Source organism: Sabethes cyaneus, chromosome 3 (genome assembly GCF_943734655.1).
Source record: "Sabethes cyaneus chromosome 3, idSabCyanKW18_F2, whole genome shotgun sequence".
In the NCBI taxonomy this organism is placed as follows: Eukaryota; Metazoa; Arthropoda; class Insecta; order Diptera; family Culicidae; genus Sabethes; species Sabethes cyaneus.
Window position 1 is genome coordinate 77,151,721 of NC_071355.1, and position 26,605 is coordinate 77,178,325.

A 26,605-nucleotide genomic window follows, 5' to 3' on the forward strand; every position below is an offset into this window, starting at 1 on the left:
TGAAAAATTGAGCAAAAAAGAAAATGTAGTGCTAGCTTTAGATAAAGTTAGCAGGACAAAGTTCGGAAATGGCACTTCCGGTGCAGATAGAGCTACCCAAGTACGACCATCAATTAATGCTCATTTAATGCTCCAGGAAAAACATAACTTTGGTAACTTTGGACGTCATTTTCCATGAAAAATTGAGCAAAAAAGAAAATGTACTGCTAGCTTTAGATAAAGTTAGCAGGACAAAGTTCGGAAATGGTACTTCCGGTGCAGATAGAGCTACCCAAGTACGACCATCATTTAATGCTCATTTAATGCTCCAGGAAAAACATAACTTCGATAACTTTGGACGTCATTTTCCATGAAAAATTGAGCAAAAAAGAAAATGTACTGCTAGCTTTAGATAAAGTTAGCAGGACAAAGTTCGGAAATGGCACTTCCGGTGCAGATAGAGCTACCTAAGTACGACCATCAATTAATGCTCATTTAATGCTCCAGGAAAAACATAACTTTGGTAACTTTGGACGTCATTTTCCATGAAAAATTGAGCAAAAAAGAAAATGTACTGCTAGCTTTAGATAAAGTTAGCAGGACAAAGTTCGGAAATGGCACTTCCGGTGCAGATAGAGCTACCCAAGTACGACCATCAATTAATGCTCATTTAATGCTCCAGGAAAAACATAACTTTGGTAACTTTGGACGTCATTTTCCATGAAAAATTGAGCAAAAAAGAAAATGTACTGCTAGCTTTAGATAAAGTTAGCAGGACAAAGTTCGGAAATGGCACTTCCGGTGCAGATAGAGCTACCTAAGTACGACCATCAATTAATGCTCATTTAATGCTCCAGGAAAAACATAACTTTGGTAACTTTGGACGTCATTTTCCATGAAAAATTGAGCAAAAAAGAAAATGTACTGCTAGCTTTAGATAAAGTTAGCAGGACAAAGTTCGGAAATGGCACTTCCGGTGCAGATAGAGCTACCCAAGTACGACCATCAATTAATGCTCATTTAATGCTCCAGGAAAAACATAACTTCGATAACTTTGGACGTCATTTTCCATGAAAAATTGAGCAAAAAAGAAAATGTACTGCTAGCTTTAGATAAAGTTAGCAGGACAAAGTTCGGAAATGGTACTTCTGGTGCAGATAGAGCTACCCAAGTACGACCATCAATTAATGCTCATTTAATGCTCCAGGAAAAACATAACTTCGATAACTTTGGACGTCATTTTCCATGAAAAATTGAGCAAAAAAGAAAATGTACTGCTAGCTTTAGATAAAGTTAGCAGGACAAAGTTCGGAAATGGCACTTCCGGTGCAGATAGAGCTACCCAAGTACGACCATCAATTAATGCTCATTTAATGCTCCAGGAAAAACATAACTTCGATAACTTTGGACGTCATTTTCCATGAAAAATTGAGCAAAAAAGAAAATGTACTGCTAGCTTTAGATAAAGTTAGCAGGACAAAGTTCGGAAATGGCACTTCCGGTGCAGATAGAGCTACCCAAGTACGGCCATCATTTAATGCTCATTAGATGCTGCAGGAAAAACATAACTTTGGTAACTTTGGACGTCATTTTCCATGAAAAATTGAGCAAAAAAGAAAATGCACTGCTAGCTTTAGATAAAGTTAGCAGGACAAAGTTCGGAAATGGCACTTCCGGTGCAGATAGAGCTACCTAAGTACGACCATCAATTAATGCTCATTTAATGCTCTAGGAAAAACATAACTTTGGTAACTTTGGACGTCATTTTCCATGAAAAATTGAGCAAAAAAGAAAATGTACTGCTAGCTTTAGATAAAGTTAGCAGGACAAAGTTCGGAAATGGTACTTCCGGTGCAGATAGAGCTACCCAAGTACGACCATCAATTAATGCTCATTTAATGCTCCAGGAAAAACATAACTTTGGTAACTTTGGACGTCATTTTCCATGAAAAATTGAGCAAAAAAGAAAATGTACTGCTAGCTTTAGATAAAGTTAGCAGGACAAAGTTCGGAATTGCACTTCCGGTGCAGATAGAGCTACCCAAGTACGACCATCAATTAATGCTCATTTAATGCTCCAGGAAAAACATAACTTTGGTAACTTTGGACGTCATTTTCCATGAAAAATTGAGCAAAAAAGAAAATGTACTGCTAGCTTTAGATAAAGTTAGCAGGACAAAGTTCGGAAATGGTACTTCCGGTGCAGATAGAGCTACCCAAGTACGACCATCATTTAATGCTCATTTAATGCTCCAGGAAAAACATAACTTCGATAACTTTGGACGTCATTTTCCATGAAAAATTGAGCAAAAAAGAAAATGTACTGCTAGCTTTAGATAAAGTTAGCAGGACAAAGTTCGGAAATGGCACTTCCGGTGCAGATAGAGCTACCTAAGTACGACCATCAATTAATGCTCATTTAATGCTCCAGGAAAAACATAACTTTGGTAACTTTGGACGTCATTTTCCATGAAAAATTGAGCAAAAAAGAAAATGTACTGCTAGCTTTAGATAAAGTTAGCAGGACAAAGTTCGGAAATGGCACTTCCGGTGCAGATAGAGCTACCCAAGTACGACCATCAATTAATGCTCATTTAATGCTCCAGGAAAAACATAACTTTGGTAACTTTGGACGTCATTTTCCTTGAAAAATTGAGCAAAAAAGAAAATGTACTGCTAGCTTTAGATAAAGTTAGCAGGACAAAGTTCGGAAATGGTACTTCCGGTGCAGATAGAGCTACCCAAGTACGACCATCATTTAATGCTCATTTAATGCTCCAGGAAAAACATAACTTCGATAACTTTGGACGTCATTTTCCATGAAAAATTGAGCAAAAAAGAAAATGTACTGCTAGCTTTAGATAAAGTTAGCAGGACAAAGTTCGGAAATGGCACTTCCGGTGCAGATAGAGCTACCCAAGTACGACCATCATTTAATGCTCATTTAATGCTCCAGGAAAAACATAACTTCGATAACTTTGGACGTCATTTTCCATGAAAAATTGAGCAAAAAAGAAAATGTACTGCTAGCTTTAGATAAAGTTAGCAGGACAAAGTTCGGAAATGGCACTTCCGGTGCAGATAGAGCTACCCAAGTACGGCCATCATTTAATGCTCATTAGATGCTCCAGGAAAAACATAACTTTGGTAACTTTGGACGTCATTTTCCATGAAAAATTGAGCAAAAAAGAAAATGCACTGCTAGCTTTAGATAAAGTTAGCAGGACAAAGTTGGACAGAACTGCCGGGTTCTGGGAAAATTCAGAAAAACAAAGCAAAAATCGCATGTATAGCAAATTTAAAAAATAAAAAAAAAATGCTTCCCCGCGTCTGGGCAGGGATTCGAAACTATGTCATGTCGCATGCTCTGCAGCTAGTGTAGCCAGTGAACCGTTGACGCACTTATGTAACTGCGTGCAGAATGCGTATTTAATTTAGGTCTGTCAGTTCGAGAAGTGAATTTGTGCGTACCATCGGCAACAGTGAGTTTAGATTTCGCGCTTATTTTTCGCTGCGTCTATGCAACATGTAGGGGAACAGGTGCTAAAATGCCATGTCGGAACAAAACGCGCCACTGTAATAAATTTTTAATTTTTTGTATGATTTATGTAATACAGGAAACTTTTATGATACACACGAGTTAATAATGAGAAATAGAAGCGAATAGCACCATAATTACTGTTGAAAAGGGTATAGATATGCGTATAATATTGCAGTGGCGCATTTTTCCCCAACTGGGAATTTTATCCAGAATTCCCCTACTAATTTTTGTATGCTTGGCGACACTCTTGGTTGTAGGGTAGGTGGGGGTGATTCTGACTATGATGTGATTTTAATTTTTTTTCTCGAAAAGTCTAGCAGTTTGTCTGATTTCTCACCAAACTCCACTCGTTCGTTGTCTAGTTGTACCATAACTAACGTTAACTAACATATTGTGCTTTGCTTCGACAGTGTCGTAAACAAATCACCTACCTAAGTGTATTGCTGATGTTAGTTTGCCCTCTGATGTTTTAATATTTTTACAGTTTTGCCCCAGTCTCGAGAAACAAAAAGTGGAAAGTTGTTTTCAAGACACCGCATGTTTTACGTAGGACTACGCAACGTTGATGTAAGTTTACGTGAAAACATAGGTAATTCTCATCCATCACATTTTTCATGTAACATATACGTAAATTATTGGTAACTCGCACTCATACTAACCAGTTTACGTGCGATCCCAGTAGATTTTATCAACGTTCCCATTAACTAGTACATGAAGTTCATGTAAGTTGCTGTACAGAAGTTTACATAATTTTTCACGTGGATGCGATGTGTCGATTTTTTTGAGTGCAGACGATCACGAGGTGGTCGATAGGTGGAAGCAGTTCTTCGATAAACATCTCAAAGGCGATATAATAGAAGGAGACGGAACGAAAGTTCACCTAGGAATACCTACAAACGATAACACAGTACAGGCTCCTCATCTCGAAGAGGCTCGGTGAGAAATTGGTCAGCTGAAGAACAACAGAACCACCGGAAAGGCCCGACTTGCTTCATAATTCTGCAATAATAGCCAAGAATCGCTAACTTCACGTCACTGGATAATTTCAAGGATTTGTGAGGAGGAAAAAATCAGAGAGGTTGAGTACAAGACATGACCGCATATAGGTGACGTAGGACTACGTAAGTCTATTTGATTTGATGAAATCGAAAAATTGTTATGTTAAAATGGTTTGGTTGTGCTGCAGGTTGGAAAATCTAAATTTTTGCAAGTCGATAATTGTTTACAGCGTTTTATTCTTTCTCATGATATAAACTACTAAATACTAAATAAGTTAAAATTGTTTGCAAAATGTTTTGTACCTTACTGCCTTATACTGAGTTGACAGTCAAATAAACATTTGCATCACTACGGGTCCCTCTTGCCTTGTCTTGTGCATCATTTTCGAAAGAAAATAATCTAAATGTAATGCTTGACTATGGAAACTATGTAAAGAATTGCCAGCAACTAACTGATGCAAAGCAGCAAATGAAACGTTTAAAACTATTTTCGGATAAGAGAGTTACCGATTTTTCTCACTTTGAGAATTCTGTGTCATGTCATATGCACAAATACCAGACAACAGTTTGGAACAAATTCTTGCAGTGCCTACACAGAGAACAGACTACCAGGTAATTGTCAAAAAGTGTGTAAAAGGTTTTTAAGTAATCTACGAGTAATCCTTCAATAGAGCACCCCTTGAGCAGTAAGTGGCAAACTAAATCTTGATGTCGCTGCGATCGCTGCTATGTAACTCCAGCACAAAGAAATACTGATAAAGGCACATGGATATTTTTTATGCGTTTGGCAAACTATTTCTGGAGGGCGCTACCGACAGATTTTACACACAAAAAACCGATTACTTCCTTCGAGCTTGTTAATCTGTTCTCTGTGGTGCCTATATGGATACAATCTGGCAAAAGGAAAGTATGACCGTTCACTTTTCGAGGACGTTTTACCTTCAGGACATCAATTTGGACTAATTTCAAACTTAAATGTTAAAGGCGGTTGAAGAAAAGGGGTCGTTTTATACTTTAAGAAAATTATTTACCTTCAGCACATCACATTGGACTAAGTTTAATGCTGAAACGATGAAATCGATTGAAGAAGAGGGGTGGTTTTGCACTCTGAGGTACTTCCCAAGCACAGATATCAAATTGGTATAGGTTTAAGCGACGTAAAGAATCTTCAACCTATTGGAACGAGGAGTTTCTGTCACTTTGTTGCAAAAAACACGTGCAAACCATGATGAGGTTTTTTCTCCGACCAATCAGGTAGGGAGGATTCTAGTTGGACAATGCTTCATTATTTTCAGTTTTTCAATAGTGTACACTTACGAAATAATAGTGTTCTTCATTTGAGCCAATTCTTAGAAGATGTTCCGATCAATTGGTACAAAAATATTGAAAATCGATTGGGAAACCGCTATACTATTAGCACAGACAAACAGACGAGACATTCGCGAAAATTCCATCGTCCAATCAAAAACCACTCATTTTTCAAAAAAGCATGTTTCGCAACATGACCACACCGCGGCGCGCGAGTTTTGCTTCGAGATTTCAGTGTAAAACCATACAAATGTAAAAACCCTACAGCATAAAACCGTGCAAATGCAAGCTACTCCGCGACATGCATAACAGAGGGTGCTAGTGGCCAAGCAAAATGTGTAGGACGATTGTTTTAAAAGGATTTTCTTTTATGTGTCATGTCAGTTCGTCAGTGCTATTAGCATTCAAAACCTGACCACTTTTCGAGAATGATTTTTTGGAATGACACCCTTCCCAGCCAAAGCTTGCCGTAAGACGTAGTCCTACGTCAAAACTACTGGAGGAGTAGAAGAAAGGTGTAGTTTGTCCCATTGACAAAAAGAGCGATCGGCTAGATTGCTGTAACTGCGGCATTACGCTGGTCAACGTCGCCTACAGGATCTTGCTCAAAACATTAAATTGTTTGATTTTGTTACGTCGTCTATCCTCAATAGGAAAAGAGTCCGTAGAGTAGTATCAGGCGCGCTTTATGGAGGCCCGTACTCTTTCGGATCAAATGTTTCACTCGCTGCCAAACCCCCAGAAATGTTGGAAGCGTAACGTGCCCACGTATCATATTTTCGTGGATTTCAGGGCAGCATACGATACAGTCGAGCGCGAAAAACTCTGGCAGATAATGTACGAGAACGGTTTTCCGGACAAACTGAGCAGTTGATCAAAGCTACCCTGGAACAAGTGACGTGCTACGTGTCAAAATCCCAGCAAATGCCATAGGAAATAGTTGCCGCTTAGTTTACACCGATGACTTACAGATTTATTAGATTCAGATTCGTTTAACCATTTTAAAAAGACAAATAAAATCACCGAATGCAGCGATTAAATTGTTTAAATAGCTAGAATTAAGCATTGTTTTGAAACTGGTGCTGGCTAGGTATAAAATAGAAACAGACTCAAGAACTAGTGTTCCAACCCTACTAGGTCGCTACTATCGCTATTCATTTACGGAATAGATCCAATCAATTCATAGAAATGACTGAAATTTTTTGAGGATTGAACGAATACAATGTTACTGCATTGATAATTGTAACATACAACACATGAGCATGATTTCATGAAGAATAGTATTATTACATGTATGGATTACTTGCAATTATTGCTACAAAGAGACTTACGTAGTCTTACGTTAACGATGTGTAATGGGTTGTACACAACCTCTCAGATTTTTGGTATGATGTTAGTTCTCATCTAGTCAATTACCACAAATCAACTTAATTGGCTTACCAAACCGGTGATTAGAGGGTTCAACGCACACCAGCTTACCAATGAAATAGGCCTAAAACTTATCGACTTTGCCACTTCCAAGAATATGGCCGTATGAAGTATTTTTTCTAGCAGACAATCCTACACAAGTACTCCTGGAGGTAACCAAATCAGATAGAATCACAGATCGACCACGTTTTGATCGACGGCCGGTACTTCTCAGACTCTTTCGACGTCAGATGGTATCGAAGCGCCCTACGCTGATTCGGACCACCGATGGTTAAGTGATGGTTAAGATGCGCCCTAAAATCTCCGGTACAGCTTTCGGTACCGACGCCAGTCTCGGTTAGATCTCGCGCGACTGAACCAGCCAGACGTCGCCGTAAACTACGCGCATTCACTCGAAGCTGCGCTGCCGGAGGAGGACGAGTTGGACGGAGCCCCTCTCGAGGACTGTTGGAACACCATCAAAACAGCCATCAGCAGTGTAGCGGGGTACACTATTAGGCATCTGGCTCGGAATCAGCGGAACGATTGATTTGACGATGAATGGAGGAGGGTGATGGATGAGGATAACGCTGCGTGGGCAGCCAAGATGCGCAGTGCCACACGTCAGAACATGGTAAGACACAAACAGAAGATGTAGCGAAACCAAATCTTCTGGGAGAAAAAGCGCTACCCGGAAGAGGAGGAATATGTAGAGATGGAGCTGCTACATTGTTCTCAAGAAACGCGAACGCAAAGTGACCGATAAGTGGAAGCAGCACCTGAATGGCGTCCAGGCGGAGAACCATGGCGGTGGGAAAAGCGATTTTGACGATGCAACAAACGGGAAAGAGGTGTCAGCCCAACGATAAGCGAAGATAAGGAGGCCATCATGCAGCTAAAGAACAAGTCAGCTGGGAAAGATGGCATCGGAGCGGAGTGTATTAAAATGGAACCAGAAAAGCTGGTCGTTTGTATGCACCGGCTTATTGTTAGAATTTGGAATACGGAATAGTTACCGGAGAAGTGGAAAGATGGGGTTATCTGCCCGATCTAGAAAAAGGGAGGCAAGTTGGACTGTGACAACTGATTAAATCGGATCCGATTAGAAATTGCGCTTCGATCAGAACACAACGTATGCTATAACACAGGTCGATCGGGACGTTTCGGAACGGGCCCGATCGAAATGTAGTATCGAGGCGATTATCGGCAGAACATCTGTGGCGGTGGGTGAACAGTACACCAGACTAAAGCGCGGAGCTAGTGATGTCCGTTAATCGTTCGATTAATTCAACTAATCGAATAACACATGGAATATTCGAATAACTTTCAATCGAATACTGCCAGCACGAGTAGTTAATTAATCGAATAGTTCAATGAGTACGAATAATGCCCGAACAATGCTGTTTAATAGTTCATAATCGTTCGATTAATCCAATCAAAGAAATATTCGAATATTTTTAATCGAACACTACTGACACGAATAATTGAATTAATCGATTAGTGCAGACAACGCGGCACCGCGCCGTACTGACGCCGCTTGGACAGTAGTATAATAATCGATGGCGATGAGTTTGAGGTAGTCGACGAATTTGTCTACCTTGGTTTACTGGTAATGGAGGACAATGATACCAGCCGTGAGATTCGGAGGCGTATAATCAGCGGAAGTCTTATTTTGAAGCAATTGCGGTCGAGCAGACTAAGTCCCCGTACAAAGTACACCCTCTACAAGACGCTCATTAGACCGGTTGTTCTCTAAGGGCATGAAATATGTACAATGCTCGAGGAGAATCTGCAAGTGCTCGGAGTTTTCGAACGACGAGTGGTAAGATCGATCTTTGGCGGCGTACAGGAGAACGGAGTATGGAGGCGGCGGATGAACCATGAACTCGCACAAGTCTATGGCGAACCCAGTATCCAAAAGGTGGCTAAAGCTGGAGGGATACGATGGGCAGGGCATGTAGCAAGAATGCTGGACATCTGCCCTGCAAAGATGATTTTCGCCTCAAAGTCGGTAGAAACATGGCGACCGGCAGCGCAGCGAGCAAGATGTTTAGATGGTGTCCGAGAAATTGGGGAACGGTAGCCCACAACCGAGTTATATGGAAAAACCTTGTTCAACAGGCTTTGTCTAAAGACAGCAAACCACTTAAGTTAGTAAGTAAACATGGTGAGGAATCGCAACAGGTTTTGACGGAGGACTACGTCTTTGATTTCTATATTGGGGTGCACTTTAGAAAAACGAAAAGGGAACATGTAACGAAAGGTGGTTATAGTTTGACGCTTATAACCAGGGAAGGCACAATCACTTTGACACAATTGTCAATGAGACTGTAGCATCTCAGTCACGCAGAATTTGAAAAAGTTATGTATCGGACGATTGAATAACTAGTTATTACCTACAACTTTTCTGAATAAAGTATTGCTGTATCTTTTCTATTTGTGGTGCTACAATGCTAGTACCTCTTTCGTGACTAAGTAAACGTTCATTTAGTCACTAATGAGTTACTAGCATTGTAGCACCGTAACTACAAAAGATACAGGAAAACTTTATTCAGCAAAATTGTAGATAATAACTAATTCTATAAATAATAAAATTTAGTCAAATTTTGCTTGGCTGAGACGGTACTGTCAAATGAATGTGAATTGAGTCAAAGTGATCGTGCAATCCCTGCTTCCCTACAGTCCCCTCTCGACCTAACAAAATTTCAAAGGATAGCTATAAACTTAGACCAATTCGATGTCGGTGTTAGGAAAGTGTCCCAGAAAAAGTGACAAGTCTCTTCTTTCCAGCAAGACTTCGTAGGACCACGACAAACCTAGTCCAACTTGATGTCCTGAAAGTGAACGGTTATAAAATAGTCTGCGACCAACCTTATTCGCCCGATTGTATTCATATACTGAAAGTATTTAACTGATTACTGATGTCTTAGGTATATGAAAAAGGGATTGTGGGAATATTCATGCATGTGACGTGATGCAGCAATTTTTAAAGTCTATCTGATCCGAAAACAGAGTTTACTCAAAGAGGCACAAAGCCCAGTATCTTTTACATCGACATACAATAAAAATATATAGTACAAAATAAGTAAAAAACTAAACTTGAATCAGTAAATTTAAAATTGCACAAAAAAGTAGCTAAAAGTCCATGCTATTTCCGCGACGATTGTTCTCCAAGGCCATACGTCGAACTGGCTCGTGAAGTCCATAGTTAGTGCGGTGCGAATCGACGCATAGGAACTGTCGGTTCCGTTGAGGCCGAAGAGGACAGTATAACTGAAGCTGCGACAGAACAGCGGACAGTCAAGAACACCCAACAGTATCTTATGAGCGTCTTAGCAGACAAAGTTCTTCATAAGGCGGAAGAGCATCAGGGGTTCTCCAGGTTATATATCAACTATCTGTAAGGAAATTGACGAAAGTGAACCAGTGGTAAATGATAACCCAGATTATTTATTTATTTTTTTCGTTCAACCACAAGTTGTGCGTTTGTTTGAAGCTAGTTACCTAAAGTTAACTAGTGCTACAAGTCACACAAAAATTTTCATAATGCGACATCGTCGCTAATCACCATAAAAACTACAAGGTATACAGCCCTAAGGATTGTACGAAAGGGTGACGTAGGACTATATCAGATCATTAGATCAAAGACTAATGTAATCTGCATTTCAGGCATATGCATGTTTATAAGAATCTGTGAGTGCCATTAAGAGAAAAAGTGAAATATTCAGATTCAATTCTTCATTGAAAGCAATGGTGGCTTTGACAATACGTGGACGGGGGTTCATAAGTACAACGCCTGCAACCATTGAGATATAGAAATTTCCTTTAAAAATCACTTGTGTGCATAAAGGTTGAAAGAGTAATGAATGACCAGCTCACAGATTATTGTATTAAATATGATTATGCGTAGCTTGACATGTTCCAATAATCTTACTTTAACTCCCTTGTGGCCTTTAAAAGGGCCATTGGTTACAAGTAACATTAACCTTTACGTCCCCGACATCAAAAATGATGGTACTTGCAGTTACACTTTTGGCTCTATCTGCACTTATTTTCATTCGATTTTTGTTCAATTAGTCTTAAAAGAACCTCATTAGATTGGCTTTAATAAAAAAATAAGGTAATAAATTATGGTTCCCTTTTCCCGGAGATATTCTAGATCGCAGTGGGATTTTTTTGACGTCATACGTAGCATGAGATATAAAACTCTGAAATCTGCTTAACCGAGTACGCAAAAGTTATACATTTCATGTGTAGTCAATAAGAATGAATCTTACACTATCCTGTTGAGCGCAAGTTCATGTCCCACACTCCGGAACATCCGGTATGGGTTCTACCGGAACTGAAAATTGACCGTTTTAAATTCTCTTCAGTAATATGACAAATGGGGTATCAAACCAAAGGATTTTTCAACGCAAGTGCTTGGGTGGACTTTAGGATGCATTTTGAGCCGATCTGGACATTCCGGAACATCCGGTACCGGTTCTACCGGAGCTCAAAATTGGCCGTTTTGAGAGAATTCAAAACGGCCAATTTTCAGTTCCGGTAGAACCCATACCGGATGTTCCGGAGTGTGGAACATTAACTTGCGCTCTACAGGATAATGTAACATTCATTCTTATTGACCACAAATGAAATGGATAACTTTTGGGCACTCTGTTAAGCAGATTTATAGTATTATTTCACATGCTACTTATGACGTCAAAAAAAATCCCACTGCGATCTGGAATATCTCCGGGAAAATGGAACCAAAATTTATTACCTTATTTTTTCATTAAAGGCCAATCTATTGTGATTCTTTTAAGACTAATTGCATAAAAATCAAATGAAAATAAGTGGAGATAGAGCCAAAAGTGTAACTGCAAGTACCATCATTTTTGATGTCGGGAACGTAAAGGTTAAAGCCAAAACACGTTCATCGTAAATATGACGTGCCATTCGAATGTCCTTCTCTTTTAGCATGAATGGCAACAGGCACGTAAGTTAGCGGCGTCGATTCACTATCTTTTGCTTCGAGAATATTTAACTATTTACTTTCACACCTTACCGCTTGTTACATAGCAGAAAATATGGCACATACGCAAAAATTACTGTTTTATTTGTATGAGAGTCCTTATCCTCCTAGCACAGGGGTGAGGGGTCTCAAACCATCATAAAATAAATTGATGCCTCCAAACACCCCCACATGCCAAATTTGGTTCCATTTGCTCGATTAGTTCTCGAGTTATGAGGGAATTAGTATGTTATTTGCAATGGAGCCCCCCTCCTATAGAGGGAAGGGGTCATAATCCACCATAGAAAAAATTCTTGTCTTCTGAAACCTCCACATGCTAAATTTGGTTCTATTTGCTTAATAAGTTCTCGAGTTATGAGTTTGTATGGGAGCCCCCCCCCCCCTCTCAGAAGGGGAAGGGGTCTCAGTACACCATAGAAAAAATCCTGCCTTCTGAAACCTCCACATGCCAAATTTGGTTCCATTTGCTTGATTAGTTAGTTGAATAAGAACCCCCCTCTTACGCCCTCCTTAAAATTGCTTTCTTGAAATTGCTTCCCCATAAAATTGCTGGTCACTTTATCTATCCAACGACATATAAATTGTTCAGTTTCATGCAGTAGTTCAGAAGTTATTACAATTTGAAATCTTTCATTCAAACGTTACACTTCTATTTTCGTTTTTACAAAATGCTACCCAGTCCTAGTATAGTAAACAAAGACGTAGTCCTACGTCAAAAGTGTGATTGTGGCCTGATGAAACTCTTGGTGAACCTACGAACTCTAAGAAATGGATATAACAGATATACAAAGCACGAGCATTTAGGAAATTTGAACTTGTCTTCTGATATCAAATTTATTGGAATGTTTGAGTGCATTTATTACAATACAGTAAATTAAAAATTTACGTGACAAACTTTTGCAAAATGTCAAGCTTTGTCGAATTGAGTTTTTTTCGGTGAAAATAAAAGCTATGATGCTTTCAGCGGACGTTTCGACTTACTATCCTTTAGTCATTGACTACGCATTAAACATCTATTCTCACTTCTCACATTGTTCTATAACTATAACAGTTAGTAATAGTTATAGTGGACGACGCAGTGAGAATAGATGTTTAATGCGTAGTCAATGACTGAAGGAGAGTAAGTCGAAATGTCCGCTGAAAGCATCATAGCTTTTATTTTCACCGAAAAAATCAACTAAAGTTATACATAAAATTCACGGTGACGAACTCTAACAATATTTGTTGAATTGAACCGGCATTCGTGGTCCAACGTGAGGCCCTAGTTAGTGAATCTAGGCACAGACCTTCATACTTTTCGTGATTTCTACCAGCACTTATTACTTCAACGTTGCGTAGTCCTACGTAAAACATGCGGTGTCTTGAAAACAACTTTCCACTTTTTGTTTCTCGAGACTGGGGCAAAACTGTAAAAATATTAAAACATCAGAGGGCAAACTAACATCAACAATACACTTAGGTAGGTGATTTGTTTACGACACTGTCGAAGCAAAGCACAATATGTTAGTTAACGTTAGTTATGGTACAACTAGACAACGAACGAGTGGAGTTTGGTGAGAAATCAGACAAACTGCTAGACTTTTCGAGAAAAAAAAAATTAAAATCACATCATAGTCAGAATCACCCCCACCTACCCTACAACCAAGAGTGTCGCCAAGCATACAAAAATTAGTAGGGGAATTCTGGATAAAATTCCCAGTTGGGGAAAAACGCGCCACTGCAATATTATACGCATATCTATACACTTTTCAACAGTAATTATGGTGCTATTCGCTTCTATTTCTCATTATTAACTCGTGTGTATCATAAAAGTTTCCTGTATTACATAAATCATACAAAAAATTAAAAATTTATTACAGTGGCGCGTTTTGTTCCGACATGGCATTTTAGCACCTGTTCCCCTACATGTTGCATAGACGCAGCGAAAAATAAGCGCGAAATCTAAACTCACTGTTGCCGATGGTACGCACAAATTCACTTCTCGAACTGACAGACCTAAATTAAATACGCATTCTGCACGCAGTTACATAAGTGCGTCAACGGTTCACTGGCTACACTAGCTGCAGAGCATGCGACATGACATAGTTTCGAATCCCTGCCCAGACGCGGGGAAGCATTTTTTTTTTATTTTTTAAATTTGCTATACATGCGATTTTTGCTTTGTTTTTCTGAATTTTCCCAGAACCCGGCAGTTCTGTCCAACTTTGTCCTGCTAACTTTATCTAAAGCTAGCAGTGCATTTTCTTTTTTGCTCAATTTTTCATGGAAAATGACGTCCAAAGTTACCAAAGTTATGTTTTTCCTGGAGCATCTAATGAGCATTAAATGATGGCCGTACTTGGGTAGCTCTATCTGCACCGGAAGTGCCATTTCCGAACTTTGTCCTGCTAACTTTATCTAAAGCTAGCAGTACATTTTCTTTTTTGCTCAATTTTTCATGGAAAATGACGTCCAAAGTTATCGAAGTTATGTTTTTCCTGGAGCATTAAATGAGCATTAAATGATGGTCGTACTTGGGTAGCTCTATCTGCACCGGAAGTGCCATTTCCGAACTTTGTCCTGCTAACTTTATCTAAAGCTAGCAGTACATTTTCTTTTTTGCTCAATTTTTCATGGAAAATGACGTCCAAAGTTATCGAAGTTATGTTTTTCCTGGAGCATTAAATGAGCATTAAATGATGGTCGTACTTGGGTAGCTCTATCTGCACCGGAAGTACCATTTCCGAACTTTGTCCTGCTAACTTTATCTAAAGCTAGCAGTACATTTTCTTTTTTACTCAATTTTTCATGGAAAATGACGTCCAAAGTTATCGAAGTTATGTTTTTCCTGGAGCATTAAATGAGCATTAATTGATGGTCGTACTTGGGTAGCTCTATCTGCACCGGAAGTGCCATTTCCGAACTTTGTCCTGCTAACTTTATCTAAAGCTAGCAGTACATTTTCTTTTTTGCTCAATTTTTCATGGAAAATGACGTCCAAAGTTATCGAAGTTATGTTTTTCCTGGAGCATTAAATGAGCATTAAATGATGGTCGTACTTGGGTAGCTCTATCTGCACCGGAAGTACCATTTCCGAACTTTGTCCTGCTAACTTTATCTAAAGCTAGCAGTACATTTTCTTTTTTGCTCAATTTTTCATGGAAAATGACGTCCAAAGTTATCGAAGTTATGTTTTTCCTGGAGCATTAAATGAGCATTAAATGATGGTCGTACTTGGGTAGCTCTATCTGCACCGGAAGTGCCATTTCCGAACTTTGTCCTGCTAACTTTATCTAAAGCTAGCAGTACATTTTCTTTTTTGCTCAATTTTTCATGGAAAATGACGTCCAAAGTTATCGAAGTTATGTTTTTCCTGGAGCATTAAATGAGCATTAAATGATGGTCGTACTTGGGTAGCTCTATCTGCACCGGAAGTGCCATTTCCGAAATTTGTCCTGCTAACTTTATCTAAAGCTAGCAGTACATTTTCTTTTTTGCTCAATTTTTCATGGAAAATGACGTCCAAAGTTATCGAAGTTATGTTTTTCCTGGAGCATTAAATGAGCATTAAATGATGGTCGTACTTGGGTAGCTCTATCTGCACCGGAAGTGCCATTTCCGAACTTTGTCCTGCTAACTTTATCTAAAGCTAGCAGTACATTTTCTTTTTTGCTCAATTTTTCATGGAAAATGACGTCCAAAGTTATCGAAGTTATGTTTTTCCTGGAGCATTAAATGAGCATTAAATGATGGTCGTACTTGGGTAGCTCTATCTGCACCGGAAGTACCATTTCCGAACTTTGTCCTGCTAACTTTATCTAAAGCTAGCAGTACATTTTCTTTTTTGCTCAATTTTTCACGGAAAATGACGTCCAAAGTTATCGAAGTTATGTTTTCCTGGAGCATTAAATGAGCATTAATTGATGGTCGTACTTGGGTAGCTCTATCTGCACCGGAAGTGCCATTTCCGAACTTTGTCCTGCTAACTTTATCTAAAGCTAGCAGTACATTTTCTTTTTTGCTCAATTTTTCATGGAAAATGACGTCCAAAGTTATCGAAGTTATGTTTTTCCTGGAGCATTAAATGAGCATTAAATGATGGTCGTACTTGGGTAGCTCTATCTGCACCGGAAGTGCCATTTCCGAAATTTGTCCTGCTAACTTTATCTAAAGCTAGCAGTACATTTTCTTTTTTGCTCAATTTTTCATGGAAAATGACGTCCAAAGTTATCGAAGTTATGTTTTTCCTGGAGCATTAAATGAGCATTAAATGATGGTCGTACTTGGGTAGCTCTATCTGCACCGGAAGTGCCATTTCCGAACTTTGTCCTGCTAACTTTATCTAAAGCTAGCAGTACATTTTCTTTTTTGCTCAATTTTTCATGGAAAATGACGTCCAAAGTTATCGAAGTTATGTTTTTCCTGGAGCATTAAATGAGCATTAAATGATGGTCGTACTTGGGTAGCTCTATCTGCACCGGAAGTACCATTTCCGAACTTTGTCCTGCTAACTTTATCTAAAGCTAGCAGTACATTTTCTTTTTTGCTCAATTTTTCATGGAAAATGACGTCCAAAGTTATCGAAGTTATGTTTTTCCTGGAGCATTAAATGAGCATTAATTGATGGTCGTACTTGGGTAGCTCTATCTGCACCGGAAGTGCCATTTCCGAAATTTGTCCTGCTAACTTTATCTAAAGCTAGCAGTACATTTTCTTTTTTGCTCAATTTTTCATGGAAAATGACGTCCAAAGTTATCGAAGTTATGTTTTTCCTGGAGCATTAAATGATGGTCGTACTTGGGTAGCTCTATCTGCACCGGAAGTACCATTTCCGAACTTTGTCCTGCTAACTTTATCTAAAGCTAGCAGTACATTTTCTTTTTTGCTCAATTTTTCATGGAAAATGACGTCCAAAGTTATCGAAGTTATGTTTTTCCTGGAGCATTAAATGAGCATTAATTGATGGTCGTACTTGGGTAGCTCTATCTGCACCGGAAGTGCCATTTCCGAAATTTGTCCTGCTAACTTTATCTAAAGCTAGCAGTACATTTTCTTTTTTGCTCAATTTTTCATGGAAAATGACGTCCAAAGTTATCGAAGTTATGTTTTTCCTGGAGCATTAAATGAGCATTAATTGATGGTCGTACTTGGGTAGCTCTATCTGCACCGGAAGTGCCATTTCCGAACTTTGTCCTGCTAACTTTATCTAAAGCTAGCAGTACATTTTCTTTTTTGCTCAATTTTTTATGGAAAATGACGTCCAAAGTTATCGAAGTTATGTTTTTCCTGGAGCATTAAATGAGCATTAATTGATGGTCGTACTTGGGTAGCTCTATCTGCACCGGAAGTGCCATTTCCGAACTTTGTCCTGCTAACTTTATCTAAAGCTAGCAGTACATTTTCTTTTTTGCTCAATTTTTCATGGAAAATGACGTCCAAAGTTATCGAAGTTATGTTTTTCCTGGAGCATTAAATGAGCATTGAATGATGGTCGTACTTGGGTAGCTCTATCTGCACCGGAAGTGCCATTTCCGAACTTTGTCCTGCTAACTTTATCTAAAGCTAGCAGTACATTTTCTTTTTTGCTCAATTTTTCATGGAAAATGACGTCCAAAGTTATCGAAGTTATGTTTTTCCTGGAGCATTAAATGAGCATTAAATGATGGTCGTACTTGGGTAGCTCTATCTGCACCGGAAGTGCCATTTCCGAACTTTGTCCTGCTAACTTTATCTAAAGCTAGCAGTACATTTTCTTTTTTGCTCAATTTTTCATGGAAAATGACGTCCAAAGTTATCGAAGTTATGTTTTTCCTGGAGCATTAAATGAGCATTAAATGATGGTCGTACTTGGGTAGCTCTATCTGCACCGGAAGTGCCATTTCCGAAATTTGTCCTGCTAACTTTATCTAAAGCTAGCAGTACATTTTCTTTTTTGCTCAATTTTTCATGGAAAATGACGTCCAAAGTTATCGAAGTTATGTTTTTCCTGGAGCATTAAATGAGCATAAATTGATGGTCGTACTTGGGTAGCTCTATCTGCACCGGAAGTACCATTTCCGAACTTTGTCCTGCTAACTTTATCTAAAGCTAGCAGTACATTTTCTTTTTTGCTCAATTTTTCATGGAAAATGACGTCCAAAGTTATCGAAGTTATGTTTTTCCTGGAGCATTAAATGAGCATTAATTGATGGTCGTACTTGGGTAGCTCTATCTGCACCGGAAGTGCCATTTCCGAACTTTGTCCTGCTAACTTTATCTAAAGCTAGCAGTACATTTTCTTTTTTGCTCAATTTTTCATGGAAAATGACGTCCAAAGTTATCGAAGTTATGTTTTTCCTGGAGCATTAAATGAGCATTAATTGATGGTCGTACTTGGGTAGCTCTATCTGCACCGGAAGTGCCATTTCCGAACTTTGTCCTGCTAACTTTATCTAAAGCTAGCAGTACATTTTCTTTTTTGCTCAATTTTTCATGGAAAATGACGTCCAAAGTTATCGAAGTTATGTTTTTCCTGGAGCATTAAATGAGCATTAATTGATGGTCGTACTTGGGTAGCTCTATCTGCACCGGAAGTACCATTTCCGAACTTTGTCCTGCTAACTTTATCTAAAGCTAGCAGTACATTTTCTTTTTTGCTCAATTTTTTATGGAAAATGACGTCCAAAGTTATCGAAGTTATGTTTTTGCTGGAGCATTAAATGAGCATTAATTGATGGTCGTACTTGGGTAGCTCTATCTGCACCGGAAGTGCCATTTCCGAACTTTGTCCTGCTAACTTTATCTAAAGCTAGCAGTACATTTTCTTTTTTGCTCAATTTTTCATGGAAAATGACGTCCAAAGTTATCGAAGTTATGTTTTTCCTGGAGCATTAAATGAGCATTAATTGATGGTCGTACTTGGGTAGCTCTATCTGCACCGGAAGTGCCATTTCCGAACTTTGTCCTGCTAACTTTATCTAAAGCTAGCAGTACATTTTCTTTTTTGCTCAATTTTTTATGGAAAATGACGTCCAAAGTTATCGAAGTTATGTTTTTCCTGGAGCATTAAATGAGCATTAATTGATGGTCGTACTTGGGTAGCTCTATCTGCACCGGAAGTGCCATTTCCGAACTTTGTCCTGCTAACTTTATCTAAAGCTAGCAGTACATTTTCTTTTTTGCTCAATTTTTCATGGAAAATGACGTCCAAAGTTATCGAAGTTATGTTTTTCCTGGAGCATTAAATGAGCATTAAATGATGGTCGTACTTGGGTAGCTCTATCTGCACCGGAAGTGCCATTTCCGAACTTTGTCCTGCTAACTTTATCTAAAGCTAGCAGTACATTTTCTTTTTTGCTCAATTTTTTATGGAAAATGACGTCCAAAGTTATCGAAGTTATGTTTTTCCTGGAGCATTAAATGAGCATTAATTGATGGTCGTACTTGGGTAGCTCTATCTGCACCGGAAGTGCCATTTCCGAACTTTGTCCTGCTAACTTTATCTAAAGCTAGCAGTACATTTTCTTTTTTGCTCAATTTTTCATGGAAAATGACGTCCAAAGTTATCGAAGTTATGTTTTTCCTGGAGCATTAAATGAGCATTAAATGATGGTCGTACTTGGGTAGCTCTATCTGCACCGGAAGTGCCATTTCCGAACTTTGTCCTGCTAACTTTATCTAAAGCTAGCAGTACATTTTCTTTTTTGCTCAATTTTTCATGGAAAATGACGTCCAAAGTTATCGAAGTTATGTTTTTCCTGGAACATTAAATGAGCATTAAATGATGGTCGTACTTGGGTAGCTCTATCTGCACCGGAAGTGCCATTTCCGAACTTTGTCCTGCTAACTTTATCTAAAGCTAGCAGTGCATTGTTTTTTCCTATGAAACAATGGAGCATTAAATTCGTCGTTAGGAGCATTAATTAGCATTAATTGAGCATCAATTAACTGAATGTTGCTACTAATGTTCTGCTAACTTTGTACTGCCAGCTTTAGGGACATCTACGCCGATGACGCTGATAAAATGATTCGTAATAAAATTATTTTTAAATCTTCTGCACAAAGTAGTTGTGAGATGTCTCCTAAAAATAGCTATTCGTATCAAAATAAAACCGAGTCCGGTGTCCGAAATACGAATGTAATGAAAACATATTCCTCCCGTCGCCCTCAAAACGGCGACCACCTGTGTCCGGTGGTCCGGTCCGTTCCGCAGCGCAGCGGCAATCGAAAGGACGCCAGACATGAATTGCGTTGAAAATGTGATGCATACAAAAAATTGTTTCGATAACCCAGTTTGATTTTACAAATTTTATGCGGCAGCTACAAAATAATTATCCAAACTTTCAAATTTAGATTAGTAATTGAAGTCATTTCCGCTCGAACCACACCGATTTACACTGGCATTTGTTAACATTTAGAAACAATTGTTTTTAAGTTTGATTGAACTAATAAAAATAATTTTCCGTCATTTGGGTGTGGGCGTTAGATCGAGAATTTATATTGTTGTTATTGGAAATACAGTTGTGTATAACATTCATATATAGTAGAAAAAATTGTGGCGTATGATGTATTAGACAGCGTCCTACCACATTGTCATTGTTTTCAGCGTGTGCCAAAGCGTATTTTGTATTTCATCAAGCACTGAACACGTCTTTATGGTGCAACAAAAATGCAAATCGCAAGAAGCTCTACTTGTCAGCTACCTACATATAAAATTTGTTCGATTCTGTCTGCATTACTTGTGACTCATATTTCATCAATTACAAGGTCTAATACTGATTGAGATAGGTTGAGCTTGGGAAATTTGACACAAAAAACATAGAACGGGACACTGAAATACGTTACATAATTCGTATTCGCAGTAATTTGTCTTTGAATACATCAAGGAAGTTTTAGTCCCATATTTTTAAGTCAAGAGCACATATCTTTGGCGTAGATGGCTTGTTTTTTTATGTGCCAGTGTTCATTTCCTTAAGGTCAAGAGTATGTCTATCTAAATTGTATTAGACGATTGAATGAAATCACTTAGATGATTTCTGAACTTTTCGATAATTTTTAAAAACAAAATATATTTTAATAAAAATTTAAAATGATTTTGAGTTACAAAGGACGGAAAAATTGTTTCGCTCGTGTTGAAAAGAGTAGGTAGTTAAATTGAGTAGAATTTTCATGATTTTCCCAAAATAATTTTTCCAATTTATCAATCAGTATACACATCCAGCGTAGGAAACTACACTTAAATTTATAGTTTACAGATTTGAATCGCCGCCGTCTACCCACGCTGGTTATTATGGCGACAATTCTCGTGACGACAAACGATATCTACATTTCGCTTTGCTGGCCACGACGGTAGTTGAATTTTCACGAATCCGCGTCCATTCGAAAACAACGCACACAACCGTCATCGTTCATCGAGGATCATTTGGAGAAAAACCAATACGATCACGCGGTCGTTGCGGCTGACGGAGGAAAATTAGCCACTTTCCAAGTCAACTCTCTTTCGCGAAGAAGAGCCGAAGGTACGGTGATACGATAAGTAATTCGGATTTCGGGATTGTACGTGATGACGTTAGTACGGAGCTACCAGAGCTTTTCTTTTCATCGAACGATTTTTTTTGCGGTCCAGCCTTTGTCGTGTGTGAGTGCGAACACCGCAAGAAAATTTTCAAATCTCGAAAAGATGGTGGAAAATCAGCCTTCGGAAATTCCGTTCAAGATCACTTTTTGTCGCCAGTTTCGTCTGAGGTCACACGCTTCGAACTAGGTTGCGCTTCGTTCACTAGTTTCAAAATATTCAAGGAAATAAATTTAGACAATATCGCTGTTTCCTTCGTTTTGCTGTTATTTTTTTCTTCTCAGCAGTCGACCTATTTTCATTGCGATGCATTTTTTCTCTTATTTTGTCAAAATATAACTCTACTTTTAATAGCTTTTCTTCATGTCGCACTCATAAACGTAATCGCAGTAAAATTTTGAACATTCGCTAGCTATCTAATAAACCTTGATTTTTGGGCAGAAAAAAAATTAAATTTTCTCTCTTCTTCTTTTTCTTCTACTGTGTCTGTGTGCTTGCAGATTTTCACTCTGCTTCCGATGCGATTTTCACGCCACGCTCACGGAACCACTGCCTCGAACGAACTGATCCGAACGCAGATCGTAGTGAGTTTTCCGCAAAGAGTAGAGTCAAACCGAACAGCTAAAAATCGGCGCAAAGTTGCACGAAAATTACAACCGTGTGCGTACGATGCGCACGACGGATCTCGATTTAACCACCGTGCGCGTGTTTTGCGAGAACACTAAGGAAAATAAAGTAAATATTCACTGCAGTTTCGTGATTCTTTGTCCGACTGGTTGACTGAGTTGTTGACTACCACCACCGGTAGCCGGGAAAATTTGTTTATCATTCATGAATGTTGCCGTCATTGCATTTGGATGGTGGATCGTGTTAGTAGTCGATCGTATGAATACGACTAACGACGGTGTTCATCCGCTAATCGATCATTACTAGGGATGTCAATGCTCTTTCATTGAACCTGTTTTAGCATCTAAGTTTACCACCGAATTCATGTACAAGTCGTTCCAAGAAAGTTCAAGTACCTACCAATCCAGAACGACCATGCGGTAAACCTTATACAATTTATACATCTTATTCAATGATTTATCTAAAACTGAGTACATATTCACCGTGTACCAGGTGTACAAGTATGAAACCGGATTTTTTTTAAAGAAAACACATTTATTGATTTAAAATGAAAAACTTTGTTTTATTCAAAGTATTTTTCATCGATAGCTGTGGGTGCCACGCCAAAGCAAACCATCTAGTTAGAAGCAAACCACTCATCAAGCCATTTTCCCACATTTTCGTAAGGATTGAAGCGCTGCTCAGCAAGCGCGTGTCCATAGTGATTTGGCCGTGCAACCGATATGATTTGTTTATTTGAAAGTAATTCATCTGCATCAATTTCACTATTGTTTAATTTCTATCTATCAGGATACGGAGGCAAACTATTAGGATCTCGCCAAGGCAAATTTTTTAGTGCTAAACGAATAAACTGTTTCTGAACACGTTCAATCCTTAGACACCATGTAACTTGGTAAGGATGCCATACGATACACGCATTTTCAAAAATTGGACGAACGAGAGCACAGTACAGCGACTTCCAACAATGTAGGTACGAAAAACCCTTCGCTATCCTAGCGGCCAAACCTAACTGTCGCGTTGCATTCGATATGATTGTTGCACATTGGAAGTGGAACGACATTTTTGGGCCAATTATAATTTCTAAATCCGTCACTTTTGTAAATCTAGTAAGAATAACGCTGTCGATGTTATAGTCGAACAAAATTGGATGTACGTTGCGATAGAACGTGATCACTTGACAGTTTTCCACACTGATAATTAATTTGTTTTGTTGCCACCAATCAGCAAATGATATAAGCGAGTTTTGTAGACGCCAGCAATCTTCCAGTGTGTGTACTACTACGCACAGCTTCAGATTATTTGCATAAACTAGTTTGAGACTTCTATTCAGAGTCAGATCAGCATCCCTAAAAATAGAATAAACAACAGTGGTCCGAGGTTGCTATCTTGCGGGACGCCAGAATTATTTGTAAAAGGTAGTGATATACAACCGTCAACCTTCACCCGTAGGTTACGTTCCGTAAGGCAAGATTCTAGCCAAGCAATCAATTGCGTAGATACTCCAAGATTGTCAAGAAGGCCAATTTTGTCAATAGCTGCTTTCAAATCGGTATAAATTACATCGACTTGCGCTTTCTCTTCAATACTAAAGGGTATCTCACATCAAATTGCTCTACGGAAGAAACGCTGTAGGAATTTACCTAATTGACCGATCCTTTTCAAAGTTTCAGACAATAAAATATAACCCATTAGTAAGCTTTTGGCTTATTTATCTCATGCAACCTCAATATCATAACCGCATACTCGCACCTTAGGGGCCGTGCAATAATCACGTAAGGGTTTTTTTCTCATTTTTGAATCCCCCTCCCCCCTATATAAGATTTTGTAAGGTTTTGGCCAATGCCCCCTCCCCCTCCCCCCCGTAAAAAATCTTAGTAAGATTTTTTGAAACCTCAAAATTCAAGTTTTTGCTTAAAAAGTTAGACATTGAAAAAATATTGAAACAGTCAATAAAGTTCAAACAAGTTCATAAAAATCAAAGTTCAAACAAATTCATAAAAAAAAACAAATAATATCAATTATATGTTGTAAATCCCTTTATGGCCCACTCACAAACAGAACGTATTTCAGCATTGAGGTTGCCAATAAATGTTGGTGTATGCTCAGAAACTCACTAGCGTTCACCTGATTCGCATTGATCCACTCTAAATCGTCTGAACACGTGTCCTCGTCAAGTAGCGTACAAAGAACTTCTTAGCCTCTTCTAGATGACACGCGACATGATCCTAAGTTGGAATTGGTACAGCGTTGCGTCTAATGTACGGATCTGTAATGACCATCCGCGGTGTCCTTTGACGCAAAATACCGACCCCACTCTGGTCACATGCGGCAGGCAAGATCTTTGGGAACAGAAGAACAATACATCCCAAGAAACATTTTTGTTGTATAGTAGCTTATCAAGCACTTGTTCCATTGGTACAGCTATAGCTATATATACATTGTATATACATACAGTATATATACATTAGTTGAATAAGCTACTTTTAAACAAAAATGTTTCTCGTGATATCATAAGGGATTTTGCGGCTGCCTTGCGGAATTGGAAGAGGCAATTGCAACAAAATTTGACGGAATAATAGCATACACCGATGACATCAGATGGCTCTGGAACAAGTAGGCCAACTGCTGTTTCCCTGAGTGGGCAAAGCTAAAATACTCAGCAGGTTGCTACGCATTTCCTTGCAGTACACACTTAAAAAAAAGTACCGAGTTCGGTAAATTTTACCGAACTCTGAGCAACAGAACGTTCGGTAAATTTTTTTTATGATGCCAAACATTATTAATGATCCGTAAGCGTCGATTGGGACCATCGAATTTTACCGAACGTTCGGCTGCTCAGAGTTCGGTAAAAAAATTTAAGTGTGTATGAAGGATTTCGACACTTCACAACTTAACTCATCAATTTGACATTTTTTGTAACAAGTAACATGAGTTGCTATTAAAAACATGAATTTTTTCGAGTGAAAATCTTACGTAAGAAATGATTAACCCCCCCCCCCCTCCCCCAAATAAGATTTTGTAAGATCTCGCGGAACCCCCCTTCCCCCATTATGCCTTACGTAATTAGTGCACGGCCCCTTACGCTTAAGGTAAAACGGTACGGAAGCCAACATGGCCGAATCGATAGCACCCATTTGCTCACATGGACGCCATTTTTCCGGCCATGTTGGGATTCAAGTACCGTATCACCTTAACTCCACTCATAAGGCTCTGTACAACAACTGGCCTCTGTACGGAAACCCACTTTTTCTTCAAGTCTTCCTCAGGTTTGACCTCCTTGGGATGCTTGCGTAGTGCCTGCTTCATAATAGCCAAGTATTTTTCGTTGAGCTTTAGTTCCGGTGCGTTGGGAGGGTTCATGTCTTTGGGTACGAATTACGAAAGTAACTCCGTTGGCTTCGTACCACTTCAGGACATCCTATGAATAGTGGCACGAAGCTAGATCCAGCCAGAAGATCGTCGGGCTCTCGTGTTGATTCAACAGAGAAAGCAGACGCTTCTGTACACTCCTCTAGGTAGATCTGCCCGTTTACAGTCCCGGTAGTCCCGAACGACACGCTACGTTTGTCACATGAGCAGATCGCTTGCCAAATCATGTATTTCTCGGCAAACTTTGAGAGTTTCTGCTTCCTTTTATTTCCTCCGGAACAACAAACTTGTGCTGGATGGTGGAGAACAGTAGCCCCGGAAGCTGCCGGAAGCCCACCTTGACATAATTCTCATCATCCAAGATGAGACAATGAGGCTTCGGTAGCATCTGGGTATACAGTTTACGGGCCCGTGACTTTCCCACCGTATTTTGCCGTTCGTCATGATTTGGAGCCTTCTGCACTTTCTACGTATGCAGTCCCTCCCGTTCCTTGGCTCTCTAAACGAAAGACTTGGATAGATTCAACTTTTTGGCCACATCCCTGACCGAAGCATTGGGATTCTGCTTCCACGACACGCTTGTGATCCCGATCACTAATAGAACATTCATTCTGACCGCATTCTCCTTCCGTTCGATGTTTAGAGTTTTGTAGTAACGTTTAACCACACAACTTACAGTTGAATGCACGATTCCGAGTTGTTTTCCGATGTCCCAATAAGATTTTGGGATTTTTGTTGAGGATTTTCCAGATGCTTGCGCAAAATAAATTCGCGACATTCCTTTTCGGGTTCCAATTTTCGAAAAACTGACAGCGATAAAAATACAGTGC

The 26,605-nt window shown here is 39.1% G+C and overlaps 1 protein-coding gene across 2 annotated transcripts in view; it reads left to right on the forward strand.

Annotated features, from left to right (window-relative positions):
* Positions 1–26,605, forward strand: part of LOC128744231 (trichoplein keratin filament-binding protein) — a 76,030-nt gene that overhangs the window by 14,219 nt on the left and 35,206 nt on the right. Inside the window, exon 2 of one of the 2 annotated variants that reach the window (XR_008412370.1) lies at positions 4,005–4,760. The exons of the other annotated variant lie outside the window; for it this stretch is intronic. The gene's annotated coding sequence lies outside the window, so the exon portion shown is untranslated. Of the gene's footprint in view, positions 1–4,004; positions 4,761–26,605 lie in introns of those variants that run through there. 2 annotated transcript variants of the gene reach the window in all.